At 40.5% G+C, this 9,200-nt stretch overlaps 1 long non-coding RNA gene across 2 annotated transcripts; it reads left to right on the top strand.

Moving 5' to 3' along the window:
- Nucleotides 1-2,278: 2,278 nt before the first annotated feature.
- On the top strand, nt 2,279-8,739 carry LOC102382242. Of its 2 annotated transcripts, XR_324456.1 has the most exons (4): nt 2,279-2,537; nt 2,889-3,002; nt 4,891-5,013; nt 8,560-8,739. It is a non-coding gene; the product is annotated as an uncharacterized LOC102382242 (long non-coding RNA). The 2 variants fall into 2 exon arrangements; XR_001358455.2 differs by lacking the exon at nt 8,560-8,739 and having other exon boundaries at nt 2,281-2,537; nt 4,891-5,177.
- Nucleotides 8,740-9,200: the final 461 nt, after the last annotated feature.

Here is a 9,200-nt window from a genome sequence, read left to right as displayed (position 1 = left end):
TGCCCTCGCTTCCGTCGCGCCGCTTCCCCGGCACCGCTGCAGCCCCGCCCCGCGCAGCGCCGCGCCACGCTCCCATGAGCGCCGGCTAACACGGCGCGCGCGCAGGGGCCCCTGGGAACTGTAGTCCTGCTTCTCTTTCGCGGCTTCTCGCACCCCGCTCGGGAAGCGGCCCTAGGCGCCATCTTTGTGAAGGGAATCCAAGCCGGCTGCCAAGCCTGATGGGAAATTGAAGCTGAGCTGGGTTAGGGCGGTGGCTCCCTGCTGCGGCCATGTTAGGTAAGGGCTGAAGGGGCGGGCATCACGTGATAGGGCAGTGCCGCCATCTTAGTTAAGGGCTGAAGCTGGCTTACCAGCTTCACTCTGGGTGTCAATGCAAGGGCGAGAGGTGAAGGGGAAGGTGTGAGTGGAGACGTGGTTGCAGTGCAGCGGTGTAAAGGTCGTTGGAAATTTACTCAGCCCAGAGGAGTTTGGCTTCATCAGGAAACTAGGCCCTGTCCATTTTCTTGTTCCCAGGTCACAGGTGCTTTGTGGTAGCTGGCCTGCCTTGCCCAAAAAAGGCCAAGGCTGGGTGGTGTTCAGGGCTGTGGCTTGGCATAGTTACAAGCACACCACACCTGTTGTGTGGGGCACAGGCTGCCTGTGCATTTTCCCTTCAGGCCTCAGGTCCTGGAGCTGTGGGGCTGTGCACAAAGTCGAGCTTTCTTTCTTGAAGCACTTAAGTGGGTCGCACGGCAGCAGAAACAAATGTGAAAGCACAAGCCCAACAGGCAAATCGCCACCCCCCCCTCATTATTTAAGAAACCTTCATACCTTTTATGGGGCCCTCCTGATTCCCTTGTGCCCTCGGGGCTTAGTGCAGCGTTGAACACAGTTTTCAGCTGTGTTTTTCACTTGATGTTGCTCTTTCTGTTCATTACTGATGCAGCTCTGTGCTGTGATATAGACCACATCATGGTTGTCTGAAGGGAAAAATTTATCTGCCTTCAAGTCCTCTCACCAGTGAAGGGTGGCCAGCAACGTTGTCTAGCACTAGTTTTGAGTAGGAGAAGGAGCAGAGCCAGGGTGAAGATGAGTGTGAGCAAAGGTTTAAGAGCTCCCTGCTCTTTTGTCTTCCTGCTAAGGAACCAAAGTATCCAGAGAAGGAGTAGGGGCAGCATGTTAGATACTACTTTTGGGTTTTTTTGTACAGTAACAAGGGGCCTTTTCAATAATGGATGCTACAGACATTTGCATAAATATAACATTCTTCTATTCATCTTAGAATGTGAAGGACATGCATCCAACGTGTTCCCTGAGGCACTATCAATCCCTCATTTTGCAAGCTGCTCCATATCAGCCACTGAGACCTGGCTGCATGAGTTAATTTGGAGACTCAGAGCCTATGAAGGTTTCTGCCTAGAAATAATTACTGCTATGTAATGTCCAACATAAGGAAATTGCTGCCATCGCTATGTCAGTCTATGCAATGTAAGCTAAACGCTAGACTAACGTGATTTGAGGACAGAATGAATGCAGGTGTGCAGGTTAATAACATGATTGTGGGTTAAAATAAATAGTATACACAGTGTTGGGTTTTGATAAAGTAAAATAGGGCAATTGCTGCATAAGGAATAAATCAAACAGGAAACTTTTGCCACATTTCAGTTGTTTGTTATATGCAGGTGACTTTTCAATGCATTTTTAAAGTTCTCCCATTTGTTGAGAGGATAGACTGGACTTAGAAACTGAGATCATATGATAGTGTAAAGAGGGCACAGAGCAATTAACATACCAAGTTATGTTTTTTCAAAGCTAGTTTACTTACCTCAGAATGGTAAACATGCTAATTAATTTTCAGTTAGCTTCTTAACTTCCTAGGACAGCAGGGCTATTAGACTGTATACATAAAATAATCAAATAATCAAGGTATCCACAAAGTTTTGGACTCAAAAGACTATTTCCCTGTTCTACTTTATGCACAAACAACCCTCACCTCCATAATTTTACTCATAACACACTAATACTATCAAGTAGCTTCTAGGGCTAGGATGGCAGGTGCTAAGGCATACAGTTGACAGCCCAGAAGTTGCAGGTTTGAGGCCATACCAGAAGTACTCATGGTGCGGCCCTGTCAGAATATGCAAATTCTGCTAAATATCTTGCTATAAGGGCATGAAAAAGGGAAGTACCCATCTAAAGATCTGTATTTGCTATATGCATTGTTATGAAATGCTAAGAGTTGAGCAATAATCACTGTAAACACAACTACTTTGAAATATTTTTCCCTTACAGGGGGAAGTCCTCATGTGGAATTTAAATCACTATATTGCTATTTAGGACTATATTTAAGACACCTGTGCTACTCTGGCACCTTAAAAAGCATTGAAAGAATTTAGTCAGTAGATTTAATAGGGTTATACCAAAGATTTTCATGGTAAGGAAGAAGAGGGTTATAAAAAGTTTAGACGAAAGAGAATTATGAAGGTAAAGAAGCCCATCTAAAGGAAATCAAGGACACACTAATAAAGAGAAGGCTTTGTTAGTAGACAAAGCGAAAGGTACCTAAAAGATTTATTTATTCAAAATAAATGAAATTGTTTCTTCTCTCAACTGGTCCTTTAAATTTCTAGTGCCTAGGTTGACTTGGACCCTTAAATGTGAATAACACTTTATCATAGATGCTTTGCTTCATTCTTTTTTTTTGCGGGGGGAGCTCTGGCTATGTAGTATTTCATGAAACTTTAAATAGGGAAGTCAAGTTAAAGAAATATTCTTCAAGAATAGTCTCTTCTCTCTGATGCCCTGTTCTGTAGCTATAGACTAACCATTGTATTGGTCATTTAGGGTTTTAACGCTCCCTACCCAGGGCATGCTATTAACTTACTGGGAGATGTGCTGTTTCTCTTTAGAGAGGAGAGGCCCTCTGGCACTAATACTGCTTCTATGTAACTGATTCTCATGAGAAAAGGAGAAAACCACGGTCTCAGAAGTGCTAACATAAGAAACCTCCACTTCCCTTTCAAGTGAGAAAATTTATTAACACAATTAAGTTAAACTAAAATAACTGTTCTAACTTGTTTTTAATTTGGACTGTGGCTCCTTCTTTCCCAGATCTAAGAAAGGCTGCTTAAAATCTAAAAGGTTGTTCCCTATCTCTCCCAACTGTGCAGCTGGTCCAATAAGAGAGATACTTCACCTTTATAAATCTTGCTTCTCTTGTATATCTGTACTATCAAGGCTGCTACAAAACTAAAGCAAATACACAGGGAAGGTAAGTTCTCTGTTGGACTAATTAGTAAAAATAGCAGACTTCTGAGAACTTGACCCCTCATCAGGACAAGGAAACAAAATTGGGATGAAGAGCAGTTTCATGGGCAAGATATTTTTCAGCTCTTGTAGACTGCATGGGACCCAATCACAGCAAGATGGTAAAAGAAGATGGACTGCTGTTCTATTCACTCACCTTCCCAGCACATGTACTGAAATTATAGCTGAGAAAGCACCTTCATTTTAAACCTGTAGCTTCAGTGCTTTATAACTTTCCTTTAAAATTAGTTTTCAGGGAAGCTCTCATGTTTGATCTCTACCCAGCTCTGAAACTATTTTATGTTGTGGGAATGGAAGGCTAATGTATGTCTGAGCTATCACTGTATTTGTTTTGCTGTATGGGGGAGGGAAAGTGAGCAATTGTCCTTTTGCAGTGCAATAACCAAAGTAATTGGACTTTAAATTTCCAAACCTAGCTAGTGGCAGAGTCCAAAAATATGTATATTGCCAAGCATGGAGTAAATGATAAACAATAAGTGAAACAGTCGTGCACTTCTTTTTGGTAGGCACTTGCTTACCAAATTCATACTAATATTGACTATATTAGTGGATGCCTGCAAACAGATACTCTTTTTAGGACCCTTAATAATATCCTGATTCTACTTTTTTTTCACACTAGCAGGTGTTGTTTCAGACTTCTTACATCCTGTGATGTGGTGATGAAAATTCCATGCAACTTAATGTAGCTTGAGTATACAAACACATGCACTGGGTTTATTTTTTCTTTTCTTTTCAATATTCCACACCTTTTTTTTTCTAATATCTTTGGACAAAGTGATGAAGTTCACACAGGTTTTGAAATCTGTGCTAATTTTGGAGAAATTCAAAGTTCTGGTTTCCACAGTGCACATATAGTACTGTAAATCTTAAACTATGAAGTCAATTGTAAGGGCAAATGTTACATGCAAAGCTGTAAGAATAATAATACCTTTTAAATTCCTGACTCTTGTACACTTATTATCTCAATAATAATGTCATAGTCAGTGGTTCTTTTTTTTACATTTATTTTTACAACAATAAAAAATGAAACCCTCCAACCTAACAGGCAAACTTTCTTCAGAGCATCACTTAGAAAACAAGACTCTAAATATTATAAAATGACCCTTTTCAGCTAGATAAAACCACCCATCCAAAGTAACCCTTTTTGGATTTGACTCCAAAATATCTGGATTATTTTTTTTTTAATATATAGTAATATAATTGTGTGTGCATGCATGTAAAAGAGCAAATTTGTGCTGATAAATCTGAAAACCAAAACAAATATTACAAAATAGAGGCATAAATGTTTAGGGATATTTGTTACCCACACAATACTCCATTTCTAATTTATCTCCTTTTTAGAAATGGACATGTTTTTGGTAGGTAAGGGAAAACTGTGAATTGAATAGAGACAGAAGCTGAAGTAATCTTTCACTTTAGAGCAGGAAAGAAATACATTGGCTGAATGGAGAAACTTGTGGGCCTAGAGAGTCTCATGTATTTCACTTTTTAAAACTAGGAGTAAATAATTTAATTTAATAATATCCAGGTAAGAAACCAAACACAAAGAAAAATTAATGTCTATATTGCATTTATTTCTATTAGGAAAAGAACTCAAAGGAAACCTCTCTGAGATGGCAAGGAGGAAATGCAAACTAACATACAGTAGAAGAAATTCAGAAGAAGTCTCCCTTGTAGCCAAGACACTTCTCATGTCCATTTCTTGTGGTAACTGAATATTTAGCTCCCTATTGCCACATCCAAAATTTTTTTAATTTTGAAAATGTATAAGATTCCCAATAGGAACTTTTTTTGGGGGGGGGTTATTATAAATTAGCTGCCATTCCTGGAACTTTGGGGCTACTCAGGTTCTGTAGTTAAACATTTCCAAAGAAGCCACTCCTTTTTTCTTTTTATTAATAAATGTCATTGTTATTTGAATCTGAACATTGATTGTTTGAACTCTGAGAGTTGTGTCAGTACATGTAAATAAAGTTTTATTTTTGTACTGTTTCAAAAACTGTTTTTGAAAAACTGTTTCAAAAACAACCTGCTTTATTTTTTTAGTAAGCCTTTCTTTTGACCTAATAATAAAGGGTTGAAGATGCTGCTGCTTTCTTCAGGTGATTACATGCACTACCCAAAGAAAGTAGTGCTTTATAAGGTTTTTCATCTGTTTCAATGAAACAAATTTAAAAAATGGAGTGGCAGTCTTGTTGAATATTGTGGCTGACTATTTGGTTTTAAATTAATTCTAAGTTAATTGATGTTGTCTCTGGTTCCAGTGGTTTCTCATATACCCTTCAAAGCTACATTTTGGTAAGTGAACTTAAACCAGAAATGCATATTGACTAGCTTATTATATAGAAGTCCACCTGGGTTATAGGTTATAATAGATGCAGGATTGAGAGAACATTTGGGATAGGGACAGAAGTTGTACATAAACCAGTTTAAGTGATCAGAAACTAGCTTAAACCTGTAACAGAACAGAAGTTCAGCGCACATGAACCAGCTTCAAAATGGCTGAAACTGGTTTAAGATAAACCTGGTTGAATATAGTATCTATCAGACTTAACTGATTTGGGTCATACTGGTTTGTGGAACTTCTGTCCCAGACCCCTTCCTGGTTCAAATTAAATCAGAGTCCCCCAGCATGCTTTTCAGTCCTGGGCTGGGGTGTCTGCTCCAGAAAGCAGGGCTGGCTCCACCCCTCTCTTCCCTAGTCAAAGCTTTGGCTGGCTGAGAAGGAGGTGGAGACTACAGCCAGGAGACAGCAGTGTCTGGCTGGCTTCCCCTTGCCTCACCCCCTTCCCCCTGCCACTAGCTGCTCAAGCAGGGATCCCCGCTCCCTCCTTCCCTCCCCTTTCCCACAGCAGGGACCCAAGCCAGCATCTGGTCAGTCGTGACACACCCCCATGCTAGTTAATGCTGAAAGGTGTCTGTGTGTGTGTGTCTCCAATTTCAATGGAACAAAGGCAGACAGAACAGTGTCCACTTAGGGCTTTTTGGCAGCCCTAGTGAGCAGGTCAGCTGGTAATGTCCCTCCATTCTTCCTTACAAATGCTTTGCAAAAACATGTTTAGGAAGGGTTTGAACTAATGAGACAGAGGCTTTGTTTTCCTGATGGGCTGATAAGCTTTGTGTTGGGATCGGCTCCTTGCTAGCTGCTGGCTTACTGTCAGTGTTCAACAGGGGACAGAGACAAGTGGGAGAAGTGACCTGGTTTGCAATGCCTGTCTGTTTGTTGCAGACAGTATGAAGAAGCAGGGAGAGGGAGATTTGAAAAGCTCAGTATCATCAACAGATGCATGCAGTCCTCCCTCCCCTTCCCTCCCCCCCCACCCAGCCCTTTGCCTCAAAGTGCTAGCTGAGGGCTGGGGGCTGGCTACACTCCCTGCCCCTTGAGCAGCGAGTGGGGGGGAGGGAAGCCTGGTGACTGCTGCTTCCACCTCCCTGTCCCCCTCCACCTCCAGGCACACCCTGGCTGGGGACTGTGCAGGCCAGGGTGAGGATTCAACCCCTTCCTAATCATACCATCCTGCCAGAGCCTGGCCACACCCCCCTCAGTTCAGCCCTGTAGATGGGCAAGGAGGGCGTGCTCTAGTGCCCCCCCCCCCCCCCCCCCCCTTTTCGGCGTGCTCTAGTGCCCCCCCCCTCCCCCCAGCTTTTGGCCTGAGCCACTGCAGGCATATGTCTGCATTTCCTGAATCAAAAGTGAATGTTTATCCACTTGCAAATTGGTTCAACCTCTGAAGGTTAGATTAACCTGCAAAGATTGAATCAATTCAGGCTCAGGCTTTTTGAATGTCTGTCCCTAGGCTTGGAGACCATATAGCATATTAGAAAGTTTGGGTTCCTTGATTTTTAAAAAGATCGAGTTTATTCTCCTCCACCAGAATCTTATCTTTATGAATGTGGCTACAAATGCATTCTGGCTCTTTTTTATAATCTTTCCAGGGGGCAAAATAGGGAAAGGCAAACTTCTCTTGGCTCTTTTTAATTCCAGAGATGGAAAGAAACTCAGGTCTTTGCCTGTCCAGACTTTCACCCCTCTAGGCACCCTACTTTAAAATGGCTTCAAATGAAGGTTTGCTACTGGAAGATCATGGAGACTATTAATTGTACCACTTTCTGCATAAACTATGCTTTCTTTTGTTACTAAGAAAATTAACTAAATATGATCACCCTGGATACAGAGATGCCCAGAGTTTTTTCCAACTAAAATACAAAAGAATAAAGAATCTCTGCAGTAAACTGCCAGCTGTGAGCAGCTGAAAATGTCAAGTATCTAAATAGTATGCTCAGAAATGGGAATTGGGAGAGGCAATGTTATAAATAGAAGTAGGAAATATGACAGTTGTAGTGTCTTAACATTATTTCCAAATATAAAATCACATGAGAATTTGTAAATCACATAAACATTTGAAAGTAAGTAAATAAAACATTTCCAAATATGTAGAAAAAATCGGAGTGATACAGGCTCAGAAAAATTAATGTAACTATTGCAGTATAGCTTTTGCTTAAACTGAACCGACTGAGAGGATTGTAAAGATCAGTGACAAAGTGTAATTCTCCTTGAAGGAAAGGCTTGTTTGTAACACACTAAGCTAACATTTGGTAAGATAACATTATACAGGTTATAAAATATCTTATTTGCATTTAAAACAGAGTGCACTTTTGTTTTATGAAGGTATACGTCAGACAGTAGCAGCTTGATTTTTTTTTTTTTTTTAAATTCTTTCATTAGCAAGTTATGCTGAAGATTTATGTGCAAGTGGACATCTATACAGAAAGATACTAAATGCATTTTCTTATTAAGACGTAAGAAGCTCTCCTGTTCTGAATCTGAACAGGTTCTTAGTCTAGTGACATCTGAAATATGAAACACACTTTGCTCGTTAGATCTCACTGCAAACAAATAATTCAAGGTACCTTCATAGCACAAAAGGTTGCTGTTCTGCAATTGCAAATAGGGTATCACATAATTATTACCTTTCTGAATGATGGTCTGGTGCTCTATAGTCTTATACCTGTGTAAGTACCTTATCTTTAGAGGTAAGTCTAAACACACTTACAAGCAGAGGATGGGAGAGAAAAGATTAAATGGGCAAAATGACCTCTTGTTTATTTAACCCTGTAAACATTGGGTTGTATCTTTGTATTATAAAATAAACCACAAAAAGGAACCTCAATGGCACAGCTTGCTTTATACAGCTGCTTTATACAGGTTTGTGTATATAAGGTGATTTCTATTTTTTTTTTTTTTTTTTAAAGGAAGATCACCAGTCATTTAAAAGCATTACTGAATTATGTAAGATTTTGTTGAAGTTTTATGTACATGGACAGTAGATGCACTGAAAAAAGAATGGATGCAAAATACCTTTGGTACAATATCACGGATTGTGAGCAGGATTTGATTTGGAGTAACACGCTTTCCTGGTATGTGGAGGAAAGGAGGCCCTTGGAAAGAATTCCAGATCACTTCATGGCCAGCTAACATGTTTAAATGCATGAACCTCATTTCCAGTAAAGGCAAACTATGTTCAGCATATCGTGTTAACATGGGCCCAGTTTCTCCAGTGCAGACAAAGCCTCTAAGACCTCTTAACTCTAAAGGATTAGGTCTTGTCCAAACACTTTTTGTGATGCTGCAACTGTTAAGAAACAGACATAGTAAGTGGTACACTAGGGAGTTATGTCACTTAAACTACATTTATTTCTAAACCAATGTATTTATGATTATGATAACCAAACTCTGTGTGTATTAGCCCTCCTTGGCCTCATCTTCTTTACAGTTCCACTTAACACAACTCCCCTCCACACACAAGAAATCACATTGCAATCTTGTAGTGCTTTTAACCTGAGCAGGTTGACTCAGGAAGGGAGACGGCAGTGATTCTCAATCAGGGTCCTAC

This window comes from Alligator sinensis, unplaced genomic scaffold, assembly GCF_000455745.1.
Source record: "Alligator sinensis unplaced genomic scaffold, ASM45574v1 scaffold1277_1, whole genome shotgun sequence".
NCBI lineage: Eukaryota > Metazoa > Chordata > Crocodylia > Alligatoridae > Alligator > Alligator sinensis.
Note: the sequence above shows the minus strand (reverse complement) of the source record. Positions and strands in the feature narration are given on the sequence as shown.